The sequence below is a fragment of the Papaver somniferum genome, chromosome 6 (genome assembly GCF_003573695.1).
Source record: "Papaver somniferum cultivar HN1 chromosome 6, ASM357369v1, whole genome shotgun sequence".
NCBI lineage: Eukaryota > Viridiplantae > Streptophyta > Magnoliopsida > Ranunculales > Papaveraceae > Papaver > Papaver somniferum.
In genome coordinates this window covers 150,091,579-150,114,631 of record NC_039363.1, presented here as the reverse complement: position 1 = coordinate 150,114,631, position 23,053 = coordinate 150,091,579, and the positions used below count along the sequence as shown (strand labels likewise).

The 23,053-nt window shown below is 35.3% G+C and overlaps 1 long non-coding RNA gene across 1 annotated transcript; it reads left to right on the top strand.

The window, feature by feature from the left end:
• The first annotated feature begins 12,422 nt into the window (after positions 1-12,422).
• LOC113289780 lies at positions 12,423-15,735 on the top strand. The gene is made up of 2 exons (XR_003331104.1): positions 12,423-12,935; positions 15,457-15,735. It is a non-coding gene; the product is annotated as an uncharacterized LOC113289780 (long non-coding RNA).
• Positions 15,736-23,053: the final 7,318 nt, after the last annotated feature.

The window sequence follows — 23,053 nt, the reverse complement described above, 5'->3', positions numbered from 1 at the left end:
GATAAAAGTTGAGATTAAATATCAATTCTATTTATTGTTGAAAAGCATGTTTTTGGATGGAAACGATATCCTTGACCAATACTTTCACGTATTTCAATTGTGTGCTTTATTTCTTTGTTTTGCTTTAATTTTATTTTAGTATATAAAAATCAGAAAACCCCCATTGTTATTTATAGGAAACTGAAACAACTTGACAACCTAGTCCTCTCTGTGGGAACGATCATTTCTTTCCCTTGCTATATTATATATTTTGAGTAGTAAGAAAGTAATTTATTTTTTACGCATACGACATCGATCACCTATCGGAGATATCAATCTCAAGCCAATCTTTGCGATTGTACTCGTACGATAGAAATAGCAAGATCAGATCACACAACTACGAGAAAGTAGTATCGGCCTGGCTTCACAATCCCAATGAATTCTTTAAGTCGTTAACCTGGTTTAGAAGAAGAAACCAAAGGTTAAAGGAGAATCGACTCTATATTACACAACTAGTATCACACATAAGGTGTGAGGATTAGGTTTCCCAATTGCTATAGTTCTCCCTTATATAGTCTTTCAAATCAGGGTTTGCAATCAATGTTAGCTTGGTAACAAAGCATTCAATATTCTCCCTTAGATGAAAACCTGATTAGATTCAAGATAATATCTTTCAACCGTTAGATCGAAAACCTAGCTTGTTACACACAAATGAAATGCACGTTTCTAGGTTTGTGTAACCGTACCCAAACATGTACATTTGTTGGTTCAACAATATACCAAATGGTTAGCCATATGAGCACTTTCATATCAACCATATTCTTCTTCACCATAACTAGTTCAAGTGACTCAAATGAACTAGTTAGAGAGTTGTTCAATTGCAAGGAAATCTTATGTAACTACACAAGACACAATCGAAGCAAAAACGATTTGATTCACTCGAATAGGTTCATGAACTTTATAGCCACGTTTTGCAATTAGCATTCCTTAGTTTATATAAACATGAGTTCACAAACAATCGTCTTTAGATATAACCTAACTCAAGTTCGCGGACTGGGTTCACAGACTTAAGTTCCCGGAGGGAGTTCTCAAACTCCAACATATTTTCTCGGGTCGAGAACTTCCGCCAGTTCGCGGACTTAGTTCACGGCTCTGGTTCCGGTTCTCTTGATCAACAAAGTTCGCAAACTTCGGTTCAAGGAATAAGGACTTATACATATATGTGTTTCCACAACAATGCTTATATCCATCATTGGTTATATAATATAAACTCTCATTTCAATCATTGAAATTCTTAGAGGACGTTATATAGTTGTTATTCACAAACCATTTTTCGTCAAAGCAATTTTCAAAGTGATTGAAACATAACATGAGTTTCTTCACTATGTAAAGATGAACTTGGCCAAAGCGAAAGCTTACTAACACATATTTAGAAATAGATAGGCGAGATAAACTCGGCTCGAAATAATAAATGTGTATAATCAAAGTCTATATAGCAAAACGACTTTTGTCTCAAGATAGGAGATAGAGTAGATAGACTTTTGAGTGCTAGATAAGTTAAAGTCTCCACATAGCTTTTTGTCGATGAAGTTCCACTAGTTCCTTGAGTAGTTCTTTGTCTTGTATGATGATCTGCCATGGAGTTCTTGAGCTCAACTACACTTTTTATCCTAGTCCGAGAATTAGCTATAGTAGACTAGAAATAAAGACTTATAGTTTTGATCACTAACATTGACAAACATGCTTGAGATAACAATGCATGCGAGTTCAATCGAGCAATGCTCTAACAATCTCCCCCTTTGTCAATTTTAGTGACAAAACTATCAATACATATGGAATGCAAAAAAGATAAAGAAACTTATGTAGCTCCTATTCCACATGTTTAATCTTCAACATTACTCGAAATCTTCGTCACTTCCAAGTACTCCAATGATCCCAAAGGTTGTAAGTTCAGCATCATCGTTGTTGAAAATCCGTAGCTATAACAATGAGAAAACATAGTTCTCGATCATTGTTATACAATGTCATAGTATTATTACACATCATCAAAGTTCAACTGTATCACAACTTTGACAACAATACTATGGTGATATGTATCACTCCCCCTTAGTCAATACTCCATCTCACATGGAAACCACTCCCCCATACATAATGATCCGAAAACCATATGTATTTGTAGTGTGAACTACATATTAAGTCTCCCCCTTTTTGTCAATAAAATTGGCAAAGGTACGAAAACGAGATCCTAATGAAATTTCCAAAAGAGATATTTCATGACCAAAAGAAAGCATATATCTTGTTTAGATGTAATCATAAAGCCGAAGCTAAATGCATTCATCAAGGAGTTTAAAGATACAAGATAACCCCTATAATATTCCACAGCCGCACTCCCCACAAAGATTTGTCAATTAAGCACAAGTTCAATTAAGAACTCTCCCCCATTAAATGTCATTCCCGAAAGAACAACAAGAGCGACCTTAATTTCGAAAGAAAAGAAGGATTTCTTTGGACATAACAAACCACATACGAGTATGAATTTGAGTCCAAAAATACTCAATTAAATTAACCAAAAGAGAACCTATGATTAATTTTAATCGGAAATTCCCAACATAAGTGAACTTATGGAGACTCAAAATACTCAATTAGATTAATCACAGGAGAACCCATAATTAATATAATCGGAATACACAACCACATTAACCACAAAAAGTATTTAATTGGTCATGCTCCACATAAAGTACCTCACGGAGCAACAACTAAGATAATCATAGGAAAATAATTAACTCAGTCGATAGTGCTCAACATAAGACACCTTACGGAACAACACAGTATATACAAAAAATATGGATCAGGGAAGATCAATACTGCGGAATACACAAGGATTCATTCTATTTTCCATCACTATTCGCATAACGACTTCAATAGACATCATCCTTGTAAACAAAATATTTTAACCTATCTTCCATCAATAATGACATAATAGGCTTAACTTTTGTATTTGTCAAAAGTCCATTCATTCTTTTATCAATACGTGAATATCGACTTACGAAAGACTTTACTTTTGACAAGGTATGTGACAATCATAGTTCATGGATGCAAACACACATATCCCATAACAAATTGCAATATATAAAACCGTAAAGATTAATACTGCAAAAATCATCTTCCAAACAGTTTTAGAATTTTAAAAAATAAACCTAAAAACATGAAGATGAAAACGTTGGACATAGCTATGTGTAATCACAATAATGGCTATTCCAAACTCTAGTTATTATTCTAAACAAAAACAATAAAAGAAGATTTACTAGGCAATAAGACCTTTGAAGAATTCTTTATCGTCCCCGAAATCCTTGTCGTCAACAGTCATTGGGACATAAGGTTCATTAAGGTAGGAGTTGATATCAATGAACCTTCTTGACTGATGTCGAACCAGGGCCTTCTGAATCTCATGAGTCTTATACACAAAAGCTTTTATTTGCTGAATCTCCTTTTGCATCTCCTTCATCACTTCAAGAACGTCAGAAAACTTCTGAGAATTCGAAGGAATGGCTCTTGGATTCCTCACATTTCTTCTCTTTCTTTTCAAGGTAGGAGATAATGGAGATTTCTATTTTTCCTTCATGATTGATGGATTAACAACCATATTAACATCCTTTCCATCAGAAGACACCATGCTTGGAGTATTCATAGTTTATGGGTTTGTGAGAGGAAATCACAATTTAAACTCAAAAAGTAGTCTTGAGATAAAAGGAGGTTACAGAGAAGGAAAAAGTAATGTAGGGTTACACAACCTTTTAACAGGTTCGTGCATGCACAACTTTGCTAATCGGAGATATCAATCTCAATCCAATCTTTGCGATTGTACTCGTATGATAGAAATAACAAGATCAGATCATACAACTACGAGAAAGTAGTATCGGTCTGGCTTCACAATCCCAATGAATTCTTTAAGTCGTTAACCTGGTTTAGAAGAAGAAACCAAAGGTTAAAGGAGAATCGACTCTATCTTACACAACTAGTATCACACGTAAGGTGTGGGGATTAGGTTTCCCAATTGCTATAGTTCTCCCTTATATACTCTTTCAAATCAGGGTTTACAATCAAATGTTAGCTTGGTAACAAAGCATTCAATATTCACCTTTAGATGAAAACCTGATTAGATTCAAGTTAATATCTTTCAACCGTTAGATCGAAAACCTAGCTTGTTACACATAAATGAAATGCACGTTTCTAGGTTTGTGTAACCGTACCCAAGCATGTGCATTTGTTGGTTCAACAATAGTTAAACAAATGGTTAGCCATATGAGCACTTTCATATCATCCATATTCTTCTTCACCATAACTATTTCAAGTAACTCAAATGAACTAGTTAGAGAGTTTTTCAATCGCAAGGAAATCTTATGTAACTACACAAGACACGATCGAAGCAAAAACGATTTGATTCACTCGAATAGGTTCATGAACTTTATATCCACGGTTTGCAATTAGCATTCCGTAGTTTATATAAACATGAGTTCACAAACAATCGTCTTTAGATATAACCTAACTCAAGTTCGCGGACTGGGTTCGCGGACTTAAGTTCCCGGAAGGAGTTCTCAAACTCCAGCAGATTTTCTCGGGTCGAGAACTTCCGCCGACTGTGTTCGCGGAATTATTTCACGGCTCTTGTTCCGGTTCTCTTGATCAACAGAGTTCGCAAACTTCGGTTCAAGGAATAAGGACTTATACATATATGTGTTTCCACAACAATGCTTATATCCATCATTGGTTATATAATCTAAACTCTCATTTCAATCGTTGAAACATTCTTAGAGGAAATTATATAGTTGTTATTGACAAACCATTTTTCGTCAAAGCAATTTTCAAAGTGATTGAAACATAACATGACTTTCGTCACTAGGTAAAGATGAACTTGGCCAAAGCGAAAGCTTACCAACACATATTTCGAGAAATAGATAGGCGAGATAAACTCGAAGATAAGAGATAAAGTATATAGACTTTTGAGTGATAGATAAGTTCAAGTCTCCACATACCTTTTTGTCGATGAAGTTTCACCAGTTCATTGAGTATTTCTTCGTCTTGTATGATGATCCTCCGTGGAGTTCTTGAGCTCAACTATACTTTTTATCCTAGTCCGAGACTTAGCTATGGTATACTAGAAATCAAGACTTGTAGTTTTGATCACTAACATTGACAAACATGCTTGAGATAGAAACACATGCGAGTTCGACCGAGCAATGCTCTAACAATAGTATTAAGGAATACAATACGAGGTTTACTTCTTAGCCATAAAACTTTGTATATAAGACATCGACATGATCATATGAATGTTACTGTGATTATATATGGGTATGAGTGAAGATTTCATCCTAGGAAACAATGTTTTACATTCTTTTAAAGGAAGTAAGTTCATAAACTCGTTTTGTTAATCGAAAGGGAATCGCTAGGCTTATTGGTATTGTTATTCATCGCAAATCTATTTTGAATTACCAATATGTGTGTTTAGTATAACCGCTCATAAACTTGTTTATGTATCTCGGTAAAACTATTCACAAGGCCTGACTTATGCATTGGTATGACTTTTATTAGTGAAACCGATCTTAAGTAATCACTCAAGATGGTATGATCGATGCCTTGTAAATAGTCATCGGGGAACCAATCCTAGTAAGAGGTACAACAAATTTGCAAGAGGGAATCGATCCTTGTAAAAGGTGCAACACGTTTTTAGTAGATGGGGGAACCGATCCTATGGATATGTACAACCGAATACAGGTAGTTACCATAAGTTGTGGGGAACCGATCCTAGTACCTAGTCAACTGAATTTTGGTAACTAGCGTGACTATGCACAGTAATCACATGGAGGTAGAACCGAACTTTTTTTGGTAGAACCGTGAAACCCGTAATTGGTGATTTGATAGGATAGTCAATCACATAGTTCTTGAAATTCAGACGAACCAATTCTAAACTTGTTTGGAAGTGTGGCAAATCGTTTCCAAGATTGTAAGTATGAAAAAGGACTTGCAAAGTAAAGATGTCGATATACTTTGAACATGTTCAGTAACTCTTATCATTAATTGTTCAAAGATATTCCTTAATAGCTAAAGGAGAATCCCATGATCGAAATAAATTGAGAATCTTTCAATTAAGGTTTCTTAGCTTTTATATGCTATTTAATCTCCAGCAATTAAATGCATATCTTTAGAAAATAATAATTAGTAATGTGCATTTACTGATTATAGATTTTCTATTGGGATTCCGGTCAATATTTGGACAATGCATTTCCAGGAATTATGAAAACCGATTTTGTGTTTATTTCATATCTTTGAGAATATTCGGTTTTGGAAATTCCTTGGTGTCCAAACTTCCTTGTCTATATATATTAAAGTTTGCATGTATAGCAAACTAATCCTAAGAGCCAGCAAAACTACCTATTTGTGTTGTTACTGGTGGAGCCGCCTATTCGGATAGGAAAGTAACCTAATTAGGCCAAATCTCTTACGGCCGCTCAGTTTAAAGACTTCCTTGGGATTGAGAAGCTCTATTAGTACCGTTGGTGGGAAACTAGATAATTGCGGTTTATTATTAGTTTTGGATTGATTTGATTGACTAACCGTTGTTGAAATTTGATTGCACCTAGTTTGTTTATGCTTGAGAATCTTCTCTTCTGATATAAGATTCACTCAAACTAGATTGAAGTTTCGACGGGGATCTTTAGATTGTTTGTAGATCTAAAGACATCTTGTGATAACCCAACCTTAACAGACTCCGTTCTGTGTGTGATTGATCACAAGAGATTCAAATTGATTGTGTGCAGATGCTGATTAAAGATTAAAGAAGATTTGAAGATAAGAAGACTTTGTGGGTTCATAATCTTTGGTGTGCACAATACTTGTTTCGGCTGGAAAGGGATCCAACTATAATCGGTTTATCTTTGTGATAGATTGGATTGATTAGTTGAGTAGATCGACATCAATACACTTCTTTGTGATTAATAGTATTGATTACATAGTCTAACAATTACTTCGGTAGTTGTTGAGAGATTGATCTAAGGACCCGACAAAGGAGTTTATTGGTTAAACGGGAGAGCCTTTGTCAGACTCATATCACGTTGTTTGAAAAGAGTTGTTACCGAACAGATTTGTTATTCCTTTACTGTTTGGAATATGAACCAAATGAATTGTTCCAAGTGAATAACTTATTAACAAGTTGGAGGCACAAGAATACTGAGAAAACTAGGTGAACTATAGGTTTAGTTGCTTGGTCTCAACTATACGAAGTTGGTTTGGTTTTGTATAGCGGCTTAATTTTGAGAGTATTCAATTCTGGACTAAGTCCCGGAGTTTTTCTGCATTTGCGGTTTCCTCGTTAACAAAATCTTGTTGTGTCATTTACTTTTATTTTCCGCAATTATAATTTTTGTTATTATAATTTAAAGTAAATCACACAAACGTTAATTCCTATTCTACTTGATAGACATTCCATAGAGTTTGGTTAAGTCCGAACCTATTATCAAGTAAACATACTTCGTTGTTGTATTGTCTCGATCTCGTATCCATAAACGATCACACGATGTGTGAACCGATTAGTTGTATTGTCTCGACTCAGTCTATAGACAATCACTTTCGGAGAAATGACTTATAGGTGGAAAAGTTTTAGATTGAGGTATATTTGGGTACCCTCGTCTTTTCACTCTTTGATATAATTCTTGATTGAGTCTCGCTTTTAAGTTGATGCTCTCGGAATTAAGTTGGAGTTTAGTCCATACAGATTGCCGAATGAATTATTGGGTGTGGTTGTTATACCCCCGCCTTTTAACTTGACACCCAATAAATATACCCTTATAAAACAATATAAATACCCCTATCATTTAAATACCTTATCCATTAAAAAATAGATTACCTTAATACCCTCACTTAAAATATTATTTTCCATTTAAAAAATCTTATTCATTAAAAAAGAGATTTTTCTATTATTTCACATCCACCAGCAGCACCATTTCACCACCACCAACAGCACCGCCGCCACCACCACTCCGCCACCACCACCACTTACTAAATACAACCACCAATAATATTCCACTACCGCCACACACCACCACCATTGTTTTTGTTGCCGCCGCCGCCATCAATATTAGGTGTCAACAACTGAAGTTGATCCAAAAAATCAAAAGTTCAAAAATATTTGTCAAATTTGGTTGTTGATTCCATTTTTCTATTGTTGATACACAAACATTGGTTGTTGACTCCCTAAACTAAGGTCAATTTCTATTGTTGATACACAAATATTTGTTGTTGACTCCTTACACTAAGATCAATTTCTATTATTGATACACAAATATTGGTTGTTGATTCCATTCTTCCATTGTTGATACACAAACATTGGTTGTTGACTCCCTAAACTAAGGTCAATTTCTATTGTTGATACCAAAATATTTGTTGTTGACTCCTAACACTAAGATCAATTTCTATTGTTGATACACAAATATTGGTTGTTGATTCCATTTTTCTATTGTTGATACACAAACATTGGTTGTTGACTTCCTAAACTAAGGTCAATTTCTATTGTTGATACACAAATATTTGTTATTGACTCCTTACACCAAGATCAATTTCTATTGTTGATACACAAATATTGGTTGTTGATTCCATTTTTCCATTGTTGATACACAAACATTGGTTGTTGACTCCCTAAACTAAGGTCAATTTCTATTGTTGATACACAAATATTTGGTGTTGACTCCTTACACTAAGATCAATTTCTATTTTTGAAACACAAATACTGGTTGTTGATTCCATTTTTATATTGTTGATACACAAACATTGGTTGTTGACTCCCTAAACTAAGGTCAATTTCTATTGTTGATACAAAAATATTTGTTGTTGAATCCTTACACTAAGATCAATTTCTATTGTTGATACACAAATATTGGCTGTTGACTACCATTTCTATCATTCTTTGTCATTCGAGTCTCACCACCACCACAATCACCACCACAACCACTGTAACAACTTCCACTACCACCAGTACAACACCAAATAAACATAATTCACATAAACCATTACCAGTAAACAATTGAAACACAATCAAAATCACAAGATCATTGACACCAATACTAGTGCAATCAAATGTTTAAATCAAATGTACATTGAAAACAGATTCAGTCATTACCGTCAATAGTTGATGGAGTAGTATTCAACGACTTGTCGTCCAACCTCACCACCACCACCACCACCGCCAGCAGCGTACAACATTTCCAACACCACAAACAACCAGAATCACCATTATCTTCATGAACAACTTTAATTCATCATTCCAACCAGAACCAACACAATCAACTTCACCAGCATCACCAACACCACCAGCACACAGAATATCCACTAACACCACAACAACCATAACCACCACTATCTTCAAGACTGATTTTATTTCATCATTCGAACCTGAACCAACACAATCTTCATGACTGATTTTATCTACATACTACCACCACCAGCACAAACTCAAACTAGAGAAAGAAGATAATCAATTGATAGATTGAAATACATACTTCATTCATCGCCGTCGCCACCACCATCATTGTAGATATGGTATCTTCCTTCACCACCACCACCATCACCACCATCATCTTCTTCTAATAAAACAACAGATTTGATATCCTCCTTCACCACCGCCACGACCTCCACCTCTATTATTATCGTCATCAACAACAACTGACGCAATATTTCCAGATCTGAAACTAGAATCGATTCTTCAGGTAGATTGTTCTTACCGATTCCGTAATGAAACGGTGGTGATAGAAGTGGTGGTGGCGATGGCTGAAAGAGAAATCTTCTTTCTTCGTTTCATGAACCCTAAGCGCAAAAACATCGATCTCTCTTCTTCACCATCCGTCGTCACATGAGATAACAGTGGTGGTAGCGACGGCTGGAAGATAATTTTCATATTTGATTTTTTTTTTTTTTTTTTTTTTTATTTCCACGGTATTCTCTGTTCGTAGTGGTGGTATGTGGTAATGGTGATGGTGGTGATGGCACTGGTGTTGGTGTTGGTTGTGATGGCGACGGAGATGGTGGTGGTAGAAATGAAGATGGTGGTGGTAGAAATGGAGATAGTGGTGGAGAGTTTAGATTTAGATTTCTCTCTTCTCTGAATGTTCGAAGAGACGGGCTTCACAAACGAAGAAGGAAGTTTAAAGGAGGAAGGACAAATGCGGAAAAAAGAAAAATATTGATGGATCCCTGATGGGCCTGTAGTTGGAAAGGGATATTTTTATTGTCTCATGAGGATATTTGTGAAACCCATCAAAATTAAGGGCATTTATATAATTCCCACTTTTAACTTTACTTGCCCAAATGGAACATTGATGCCTCGAGTATGTTCTCAATTAAATCTTGTTCTGCTTTTCTTGAAAAAATACACGAAATGTCTCGTCTTAATCTTAGTGTTCGGTTAAGATCACGGATTCATAGGGAAGATTCCTTTCGTTGGTTAGTCTTCTACTAAAGACTTGCAATAATTGATACCTTATTAAGGAAAGGAAAACTTTTGGTGAAGTTTGTTTACTGTGTCGTAACGTTGGTGAATCGCCCACATATTTGTATTCCATTGTAGCTTTTCCTCGCAAGTTTGGAAGTAATTTTAGTGATACAGTGGGCAGCTAGTATGCAATGCATAATTACATTGACACAATTATCAAAAGTTGACATTTATTATGTCATAAGACTGGTGACTCGGCCACATATTTCAGTTTTTCCTCCCAAGTTCGTAAGTATTTGAGGGATGTAGTGGGCGAGCATCTACTCCCTACATTCTTTTTTAATAGGCCAGTTTTGTTTTTAACGAAATTTAAGAAAATTAAGAGAACTAATCATTGAAACTTTTATTTATAGAAACTGACCTATTAAAAAAGAACGAAGGGAGTAGTATGCAATGCCTAATTGCATTGATACAATCATCGATAGTTACATTTTAAACTCTCATCGAGTCATCCTGTGCGGAGAAAATATGGTCAATTATTCCAACAACAATATGTTGGACCACTCAGAAGACAATGAACTCTGTATCCTCGACGATGCCACAACCTAGTTAATGCAATAATCAAGCAAGGGAAATTACAAGTTACCTGTGCGATAATTCTTATGATGTTTTCAAAAGATGTACTATAAAAAATTTCTATAAGGTTGGGCTAGTTGTTTCATATAATCTTTTTCTGTTAAGAGTGGAATTTTTTTATCCCGATGACATTTTTTTTTTTTAAATCGTACCCTCGCTACTCTGCTCTTGTTTGGTTACGTTTGATAGGCATTCTCTTATAAGATTTTTATGATTGCCGATCAAAAAATAAAAGTACTGCACGTATCATGCATACATCTATCAGTCGTCACTTCGTCGGTATTAATAGTGCACGTCCCATGACACACCAAAAAGGCAAAAACCATGTCATTTTCCAAATCTAAAGATGTTTTTCTTCTTCTAATCCCACATCGAGGCGCATCTAGAAAGGAATAAACCAGCAAAAATTCAAACTTGGCGCGCCAAGTATTTTATTCAACCTAATCTTGCAGATAAACGTGATCACGTACTAATTGCTTGAAATTAACAAAAACTGATTTCCTGCCGTAAATAGAGACAGGACCTGAATATCACATTACTTTTGAAATAATTACCTAGTATTATATTAGAAAGATACACCTCATTCAAATTAATTTTGTCTTCTTCTAATTATAGTTTAATCTAATCAATCTTTTAAAAATTGTACCAAATCTTAATACGCCACCCACCATGTTGGATTCCTCAGCAGTCGGCTTTTTGTACTTTCTTTTGTTTCTTATATTCAAGTATTTATTTGTGATTCTCATTTTAAAAAGAAAGAAATGAGAACAAAGAACACACCACCAGGCCAGGGCTTCAAGCACCGGTCAGGGGTTAGCCCGTGTGCGAATTGAACAAGGACTAGGACGTAGGCGAGTAGGTGACCGTATGGGTCAACGAGCAACTTCGAGTTTTGCAAACCATGGCTCGTTCCCAATTAGATTCTTGTTCGGTACGTTTAAATACACATGTCCTTTTTGATGCGTTGCCAAGACTTCGCGGTTGGCTAGATAGAAGTGTAAACTTCTTTGCTCGCGGTTGGTCAGATAGAAGTGTAAAAACAGTAGAAGATTAATATGATGCAAAGTGCCAGCTTAGTCACCATTTACCTGCCCGCCAGCATAGTATAGTTTATTAGAAAATTCTTCCATCCTTTCCTTAGTTTAAGCTCTATAGACGGGCTAATTGGGTGCCTAATATACTTATATATAATCAAGAGACCTAATCAGAGTAAAAAATCAAAAAGATATTCTTTTCATATTAAAAATTTGACTAGAAGTTGAGATTAGTGTGTACACAAGAAATTAGGTAAACAACCACGACAGAAATGTTATATATGTGGGTGCCAGGAAGGATCATCCCTTTAGACATATCATACTTCATTTCTCAAGTGAGCAGGAAGAAAATGGGGATTACCAAAGTTGGAATGAAGACACCAGATTCTATTATTCTTCTAGTTGTGATAATGGTTTCTCTACTTGCAGGTTGCTCGGCAAGGAGTTACTATGAGTTTTCTCCGCCACCCAACAACTCTCCTCCACAGCATCGGCAGTATTATGAATTCCCTCCACCTCCCAATAAAGAACTTGTTGCTCCCCCTCCTCCTCATCGGCATTATTATGAATACCCACCACCACCTACTGCTTCTCCACCTCCTCATCGGCATTATTATGAATACCCTCCACCACCTACTGCTTCTCCACCTCCTCATAGGCAGTATTATGAATTTTCTCCACCTCCTCCTCCTCCTCACCACCACCACCACCACCATCATCACAAATCAACAAAATCGCCTCCTCCTCCTCACTATTAGTAACTTATCAAAGCAGCCCATGTGTGAGCGATCGATAATCTATATTATATCGTAAGTGTAATTCATCATATTTCATTTTTTTTCTTTCTTTTTGAAGCGTCTATTTAAATTCTTGATTGTTTGGTAGTATATTTGATCAAATGACCACGTTTTATTAATATGCTTTCGTTTGAGGAAAAGGTATAATTATCTCTAGCTATGTATTATAGACACTCTACCCTATGTTGTAAAGGCGAGGGCCTTTGGCTTAAGCGCCAAAGGCCCATTAGGCGTTGGACTATCGCCTAGGAGAAAAAGGCGCCAAGGCGCTACAGTATGACTGCAGTTTGAGATTTTTAAATTTCCCTCCACGCCTAGGCGCGCCTTAAACGCCTAATACAACATAGACTCTATCTGATGGCGGAGGAACTGGGAATCTAAGTAAGAGGGGACAAATTTTTTTTATATATATAAGTAAATAAAAGAATCATGCATTAATTTGATAATAGAGACCTTTGATAATAATAGTAGATTTTTTCTTTTTTAGGTTGCCAACTTACAAAATATGATAAGAAAAATTCAAACAAGATTTGTAGCCAAGGTTATACTACAACTGGTTCACGTCTTGCTAGTTCCCCCCAGCAGAGATTTATTCAGTTTCACTCAAAGTCTCCAACAACAAAGTTATATGTTTCTGAAATGGTTTTGTCGTATGGGCTACTTGTTATACAACTGAAATGGGCTTTGGTCGTCAGTTTACTTGTTCCGTTTGAATCCTGTTTTGAGGGCATATTCAATTTTTTTTTTTTTTTGAGGCGTACAGGGTAATGACAAAATAGAGTCACTATGTAGTAAAACTAATAATCCCTTATCCATCATGTTTTTATCACAACAATAATGCCCTTATTTCATTAGTGTTAAAACGATAATAATTAGAACTTAATGTTAATGATTAGTGGTTAATATCAATGATTAGATAGTCTTAGTTTCAAAGTTTTTTTTTTTTTTTTTTTTTTTTTTGAGAGAGATAGATTAGTTAGGTTAGGGTTTGTTAAAGAAGAAGAATAAGAAATTAGACTTTTGAGATTTGCTGAATTATTGTTAATACATAACTTCTAAACGAGGTTTAATGTCCTTTTTATTAGTTGAATTTGTCAAAAAATTGAATTTTTACAACCTGATCTACTGACCAGATGAGCGGTTCGGCTGATAAGTTACCAGCCGGACTTCACTTTGTAGCTGAAAAATCTAGGTTCGGCAGGATCGAATAAAAAATTCAAAAGTGAAGTTCGGCTATCATTTTCATGTTTAATTATCAGCCGAACTTTCTTCTGATACATAAAAAAAAAAGAGGAAGAACAAAGATCTGGGTTCCAATATGCGGATCCGAAGCTAAATCCCTTTGTGCAACGCTTCTCACGACTCATTTATACTTGTGGTTTTAATCAATGATCGAAGATTTATGAATCAACAATTAATCACCAAAAAAAAATAAAATCAAAACGGTTTGATTAATGATTGAATTAGGTTAGGAATGAAAATGATTTTTTATTGTGAAAATAATTTTGGATTTTGATTAGTTTAGGTTTATGTTTTAAATTTAGGTGAAGAGTAATTCAATAATTTAGAATAATTAAGGGTAACTTAGTAATCTACCCACTTCTAGGACACCTCTTATAAACCCACCCTAGATAATAAAATGGTTTTGTATGCCTCAAAACAAGTTTCTTTTATTTTACGTGAAATGGTCTTTAAAAATAATAGTATTAGGGTTGATTTTGGGCCAAGTGTGGACAGTTATGTGATTTATCCCAGTCCCCCACCGGCCACCGAGATGGTTGTTTTGATAACACTAGAAAATTGTATCGGTTAAGCTTATTTTAACCTGATTTTTTAATAATAGCAATCTTTTTTATAAATTTTAATTCTAGACCAAAATATCTCTGCCAAGTAAAAACTGCATAGAATTTAGTGTTCTTCCACCTTGGTTAGTTCTTATAAGTAGATATATTTTTTATTTTAATAAGATAAGATACCACCGTCTTAAATTATATAAACACCTAGGTGATAAAGATATTAGTTTAAAAAAAAGGTGATAGAGATTCCAAAATAAACATTTAGGGGAAAAATTGCTACTATTTGGATTTAATTTGTTTAGATGGCAAACTTAAAACTCCTTCTTTTATTCCATCACTCGTTTGGGTTGATTTTTGAGATTGTGGATCAAGATTGAATTATCCTCCTTAACCCCCTTTTTTCCAACGGTGAACTAACCCTACTAATAACTGAACCGTAATCCATACGACTTGCTTTTATTGCCCTGCTCTTCTCTTCCATAGAGTGTCGACTTTATGATCTGTAGGGAAATATATATATAAAAAGTTGATCGCTACCGTTTTTGTGTTGGGGACAGCAAAATGTTGTAAAACATGTTTAAATAAAGGCTTTTTTCCTCGAAAGCAATAAGGTCTGTTTGACGAGGGTATATGTGAATTTCCAATAATAGTATCGCCAAAAATGTTTTCTTTGCGTCTTTTCAAAGACATTGGTATTTACTTACCTATATAAACCTGATTCGTCTTGTACTTTCTAGTTTTACAGGAGATGAAGGGAAAAGGTCAGCAAATTTGAAGATTTGCAATTGTTTGATGGCTGTGTCTTTAGGAAAATAATAGAAACAAAGTACCGTTATCTTTTATATGTATCGTTTGCGTCTTTGTATTTTTTTTTAAAATAGTACTATAAAAAGAATATAACTAGTTCTTTTTTTGTGTGTATACGTAAAAGTTTTTTTTTTCCCGTATAGTTCATCAATTTATATAAAGTTTGATGATGTAATTGTTTTTACGAATATTTGTTGCTCGTTGCTTGAGGCTTATGGCTGTTTGTGGGGATTTTGGCTTCACTAGAGCAAATCCAGTGAGATAAATAAATAAGCGAATTAGATTATTACACTATGCCTATGCACCTATAATGAGGTGAGAGAATAAGAAAAAGTAAATTAAGTAAACTATCAGATAATTAAGTAAACCATCAGATAATTAAACCACGTAAGGATCATATAGTATTTGTTTGGCTATGTGATTGTCAAACGGCCAAGTTAGTGTTGCTCGGCCATAAAAAGGTGTAACGCGCGTATTTTTTTAGTGTGAGGATGCTCAAATATGCGTCACTAAATTAGATGATGCTTTCATCTCAAGATTTCGTTGCGCATTCATGGCATATTGATCAAGAACAGATATTTTTTCATCATGGCATCACGTTAGTGATATGCTGGCCAAGAAAAAAATTGCACCACTATGGTGCAATACGAAAGTTAAGAGCATTGGTCGAAAGTTGCACAACTATAGTGCAATTTTCGAAACTCGTCGTCGCTAAAACAGGTGGACTTGGTTATGACCATCCTCTCCCCCTTTTTAATTTCTAGAAATGTCAATATATATATATATATACAGGGTTTTGGTTGAAGGTGCATTAAATAGAAATGTACCAATAAACTATAAAGCTTAGACGGTAAATCATATATGACCAAAAAGCATCATTGTTGTTGTACTGAGAACCAAATATGCACCACTAGGATGCATTCCGACGGAAAGGTCTATGATTCACTATCTTGTGCATCATTTATGAAAAAGCGGGGGTCTAACAACACCATCCAATAATTCGATTAGCAATCTGTATGTACTAACTCCGAAATACTTTGCTAGAGAATCAACTAGACAGTCAGACTCAATCTAGATTAAAGTATCTCAAGGAGTTAATATCTCTCACTTGTTTTGATTTACTCAAGCTAAAACAATAGCGAGTCTTTAATCAAACACAAGGAATAACTTGGACGGTACCAAAGACCAATGCCCAAGGATCAATCAATATCAATCAACAACCAAAGGTTGGATTTCCAATTGATGATATTAACGCACAACCTGTATTATTTCAATTATATAAAATATAGTGCGGAAAAGAAATAACACACACACCAGAAGTTTTGTTAACGAGGAAACAACAAATGCAGAAAAACCCCGGGACCTAGTCCAGATTGAATACACACTGTATTAAGCCGCTACAGACACTAGCCTACTACAAACTAACTTCGGACTGGACTATAGTTGAACCCCAATCAGTCTCCCACCGGTCCAAGGTACAGTTGCACTCCTACGCCTCTGATCCCAGCAGGATACTGCGCACTTGATTCCCTTAGATGATCTCATCCACAACTAAGAGTTGCTACGACCCAAAATCGCAGGCTTTGATAATAAACAAATTTGTCTCACACAGAAAAGTCTATCAAAGGATAAATCTGTCTCCCACAGATAAAATCTAAAAGTTTTATTCCGTATTTTGATAATAATCAAGGTGAACAGGAACCAATTGATAATCCGGTCTTCTAGTCCCGAAGAACAACCTAGATTAATCAATCACCTCACAACAAACTTAATCGACTAGCGAAAGAAGATATTGCGGAATCACAAACGATGAGACGAAGGCGTTTGTGATTACTTGTATATCTTGCCTATCGGAGAACTCTCACGATCTCAAGCCAATCAATATAATTGTACTCGTACGATAGAAGATGCAAGATCAGACCACACAACTACGATAAAAGTAGTATCGGTATGGCTTCACAATCCCAATGAAGTCTTTAAGTCGTTAACCTGGTTTTAGAAGAAGAAAACCAAAGGTTAAAGGAGAATCGACTCTAGCGAGCGCACTTGTATCACACAGACGTGTGGGGATTAGTTTTGCCCAATGATAGATGTCTCCTTTATATAGTCTTCAAATCAGGGTTTTTCCTTAGTTACAAAGCAATCCATATTCACCGTTAGATAAAAACCTGATTTAGATTCAAGCTAATATTTATCAACCGTTAGATCGAAAACTTAGCTTGTCACACACACTTGGGGTATACGTTTACTGGGTTCGTGAAAACCATGCCCAAACGTGTACGTGTATGTTGGTTCAACATAGTAGCCCAAAAAGGTTAACCATATGAGCTTTTCATATTAACCTTGTTCTTATTCACCATAAATAGTTCAATTGACTTCAAATGAACTAGTTAGAGAGTTGTTCAATTGCTATGAGATCTTATGTAACTACACAAGACACAATTGAAACAAAGATGATTCGATTGAATCGGCTCATGAACTTTAGCCACAGTTTGCATAAAGCATTCCTTAGTAATTTAAGTTTCATGTTCAGAGCACATGTTTAGATCATAACCAGTTAAGTTCACAAACAAGTTCGCGGACTTAAGATAACCGGCAGAGTTTTCCAAACTCAGCAGAAATTCTCGGGTCGAGAACTTACGCCAGTTCGCGGACTGAGTTCGCGAACTTAACACACAAACGAGTTTTTGGAAATCCCAGCAGAAATTATCGGTACAAGAACTTCCGTCAGTTTGCAGACTGAGTTTGCAAACTGAATGCGGACTTGGCAAAGCCAATTCCTCCGGTTTCTCTCAATCAACAAAATTCGAAAACTTCGGATTAAGGAATAGGACTTATGCACATATGTGTTACCACACAATTCTTATATCCATCATTGGTTATATAGACCTAAACTCTCATTCCAACCATTGAAACATTCTTAGAGGACGTTATATAGTTGTTACACTATTTCTCGTCAAACCGATTTTCAAAGTGATTAAAACATTATGACTTTCGTCACTAGGTGAAGATAAACCCGATCAAAGCGAAATGCTTTACCAACACACGATTTCGAGAAAAAGATAAGTAGAGTATACTCAGCTCGAAATGTCAAATGTGTATGATCCACTCTATATAGCATACGACTTTTGTCTCATAAGAATTTTGAGTAGATAGAATAGATAGAATTTTGAGTGATAGATAAGTTCAAGTCTCCACATACCTTTTTGTTGATGAAGTTCCACGGTTCCTTGAGTAAATCTTCGTCGTTGTATGATGAATCACCATGAAGTCCTTGAGCTCAACTACACTTTTCTATCCTAGTCCGAGACTTAGCTATAATAGACTAGAAATCAAGACTCATAGTTTTGATCACTATCATTGACAAACATGCTTGATATAGAAATGCATGCGAGGTCGACCGAGTTATGCTCTAACAATTTACAAAAGATCCTTTATCATAGAAAAACTAGGATTTACTTTGTTTTGGCCATGCAACACGAGTTGGATTTAGTTATTAGTCAACCGGATGAAATACTGTCTATGCTCGATCCTTTCGATATATAGAGTAAAGTATGTAGGCAGCCACAATGAAGTTCAGCATTTAATTGTAGTCTGGCATCTTGTCGCTCATTTTTTTGTAACTCATATCATCTGGCTCGTAATGCGAGGCAAGAGATGATTGTTCCCATACTTGATGAAATAGTTGCAGTCAATTCTGTGGAGGCCCATACTTATCAAGTCATTCTATGTTGGCGCACACCAATTACGAATATGGAAAGTCTAGGAAGGGAACCTAAACCTATATACAAGGGGAGCTTGCATAATCCACTAGCATCATAGGAACGATGCAAGGAAAGGATGACATGAAACTGGTTGATGCATCCTTGGCACGAGCAAGATCAGTGCATGCTTTCAGCTCAATGCCAAAACAAAGTAAGGAAGCTGGAAATAGGCTTGCAATGACCTATTTTCAAGTCAAATACATGTCATATGCCTGCATAGAACTCGGATTTCTGTGATGCATGCAAAATACATCACTATTAACTTTTATGCCCTTGCTTCCTTTACATAACAAGGGTAAGTTGGAAAGTTGTAGAAGCCACGTTTATGGCATCATGCTTGTGAAGAATGCTTGGAAAGGAAAATCGACGTGTATTTTCCCGGTAAGCTTTGAAGCTTTACGTTCCGGTCACTGAGTTTACCAGTGGCGCATCGGGGAGTTTCAACTTGCGCGGCTTGGCTCTGGGGGTGGAATTTCGCAGTCCATTACACATGGCCTCCTATGACTAGTTAATCCAATGAATTATATTTGAGTTCCGTATATATATTCATATACCAATACTATTATTTCAAATCACATCTTTTCTTTTAATCTCGAATAATTACATACAAATATATTTTAATTTTCCAGGAAACCCATGCTTTCTACTCCATTTTTCTGAAATATGGCTACATCCATCCCAAAGCTACTCCCAAAGTGCTAAGTTTGTTGTAGTGGCGAACCCGAGTTGATTATCTACGTGGTCAATTAAATTAACTATTTGCTTTATCCTATTGGAGTTGTTTTTACGTGGCCAACTCATATATGTAGTGAGTATCCCTTTAAATTCTTTTATATTTGTAACTCACTCGAACGCTTTAGGATTTGTGAATTTAGGTTGATCCCAGTAGTTAAATTCACTGTGCTCGGTTCACTTACTGGTGATGTCTTCATACACGATTTCTCCACAGAATCCCTGTGCAAGGTCTCACGTTTTCTTCATGTGTAAGAGATGCTTGACAATTACGGATCACTAAACTCTCTACTAGGATTTCAATATATTAATTTAACTGTACACTTAAACAATATATAAATCAATCATGAACATTAGATACGATGAAGATGAACGATAAGATGATTTAAACTCCTTATAAACTTGTATAATTGATAAAGCTTGAGATTTAAAACATTAAATTCATCCTTAATCAACAAAATATTAGATATTCATGATACAAATTAATAAAGAAGAAGAAGATATATCATGGTTTCCCCTCAAAAAGAATAAACCTCAGAATATTGATGTATAACCTCACCTCTTCTTTATCTTTTGATGATAAAACCTAATAAAACGTCTCTTAAGAAATCTTAGATGCCCCCTTAAATATACCGAAAAACCCTACGCTTTGGGCTCACTCAGGAACCAATTTTTCTCCCTTTGAAAGTTATTTTCACAACTTTTAAAGTGTCGGAATGGTCCTGAACTAGGGTCAATCCTTTGAAAACCGTTTGGCCCGTAACTTCCTCATAAGAACTCAGAATTACCTAAATATTTTTGTGTTTCCTTTGTCTCTTCATTCTCTACAACATAAATCTAAATACCCCTGACTTTAGTGGAATTCCACCTGGTCCTTAGTCCACGTTCACTTCAAGGTCCATTTTCATTACTCTTTTCGTTCTTTTGGATGATTCTACTTATATAATACAAACAAAACAAAACAAAACAAAACAAGAGTAATACAAGGTAATATGCAAGAAATATAAAAAATACAAGCATGGAATTGATACCAAAAGTATACAAAATTATGCACCTATCGACATGCACACCTAACTTAACTTAGGTAGAATGCATCAGAAAATCAAAAATAAGAAAGAACCAACATAACATACCCAAAATTAGCTCATAAGAAAAGATTCATTGTGTAAATTTACTAAAACAATAAAAACAATGAATCAATAAAAGTTGTTGAAAATGCGGGGGTACCATAATACACCACCAACTTTTTCTTAGGCAAGCTGTATGGACTAAACTCAAATACAATTCCGAGAGTTACAACTTAATGAATCTCTATCAGGAATTATATTAAAAGTTTTTATTTCTTTCTCTCAAAATCAATATCTAAACGGAAATAAGTCTGTGAACCTGATCTTTCCGTGAGAGTTCTTGGACGATCCCAAAGATCAATATATCAATCAAGTCGTATCCAACAATTATGATGGACATATCTATTCTGATTGATTTACATACTATTAGATCACTGCTCGGTCGAACTCGCATGCGTTGCTATCTCAAGCATGTTTGTCAATGTTAATGATCAAAACTATAAGTCATGATTCTAGTCTACTTATAGATAAGTCTCGGACTAGGATAAAAAGTGTAGTTGAGCTCAACACTTCATGGAGATCATCATACAAATACGAAGAACTACTCAAGGAACTGGTGGAACTTCACCGACTAAAAGGTATGTGGAGACTTGAACTTATCTATCACTCAAAAGTCTATCTACTCTATCTTCTATCTTGAGACAAAAGTCGTTTTTCTATATAAACTTTGATTATACACATTTGATATTTCGAGCCGAGTTTATCTTACTTATCTATTTCTCTAAATATGTGTTGGCTTTCGCTTTGGCCAAGTTCATCTTTACTAGTGACGAAAGTCATATTAAGTTTCAATTACTTGAAAATTGCTCTGACGAAAAATAGTGTGTGAACAACAACTCTATAACGCCCTCTAAGAATGTCTCAATGATTGAAATGAGAGTTTAGATTACATAACCATGGTTGGATATAATCATTGTGTGGTAACTCATACATGTATAAGTCCTTATTCCTTGAACCAAAGTATGCATACTTTTCTGCTCAGGAAAACCGGAACTAGAGTTCGCGTAACCAGTCCGCGTACTGTCGAAGGTTCTCATCCAGAGAATTTATGCTGGAGTTTGTGAATTGAAAAGAAAATTATTCCGGGTACTTAAGTCCGCGTAGTTGAGATGGTTATTTTCTAAAAACGATTATTCGTTAACTTAAACTTATATTAACTAAGGAATGCAAGTTTGCAAACCGTGGCTATAAAGTTCATGAATCTATTTGAGTGAATCAAATCGTTTTTGCTTCGATTGTGTCTTGTATACTTCTATAAGATCTAAGCAATTTAACAACTCTCTAACTAGTTCATTTGAGTCATTTTAACTAGTTATGGTAAAGAAGAATATGGTTGATATGAAAGTGCTAATATGCCTAACCATTTGGTTAACTACTGTTGAACCAACTAGATGTACATGTTTGGGTACAGTTACACAAACCTAGATAAACGTGCATTTCATTTGTGTGTAACAAGCTAAGTTTCAATCTAACGGTTGAAATATATTAGCTTGAATCTAATCAGGTTTTCATCTAATGGTGAATATTGAATGCTCTGTTATTAAGATAATATTGATTGCAAACCCTGATTTGAAAGACTATATAAGGGAGAACTCTAGCAACTGGGAAACCTAATCCCCACACCTCCAGTGTGATACTAGTTGTATTAGCTAGTGTCGATTCTCCTTTAACCTTAGGTTTCTACGAAGACCCTGTAGGTTAACGACTTGAAGACTTCATTGGGATTGTGAAGCCATACCGATACTACATTTCTTGTAGTTGTGTGATCTGATCTTGTTGTTTCTATCATACTAAGTACAATCGTAAGATTGGCTTGAGATTGATTTCTCCGATAGGAAAGATATAAAAGAAGTCACAAACATCTTCGTCTCATCGTTTGTGATTCCACAATTTCTTCTTTCGAT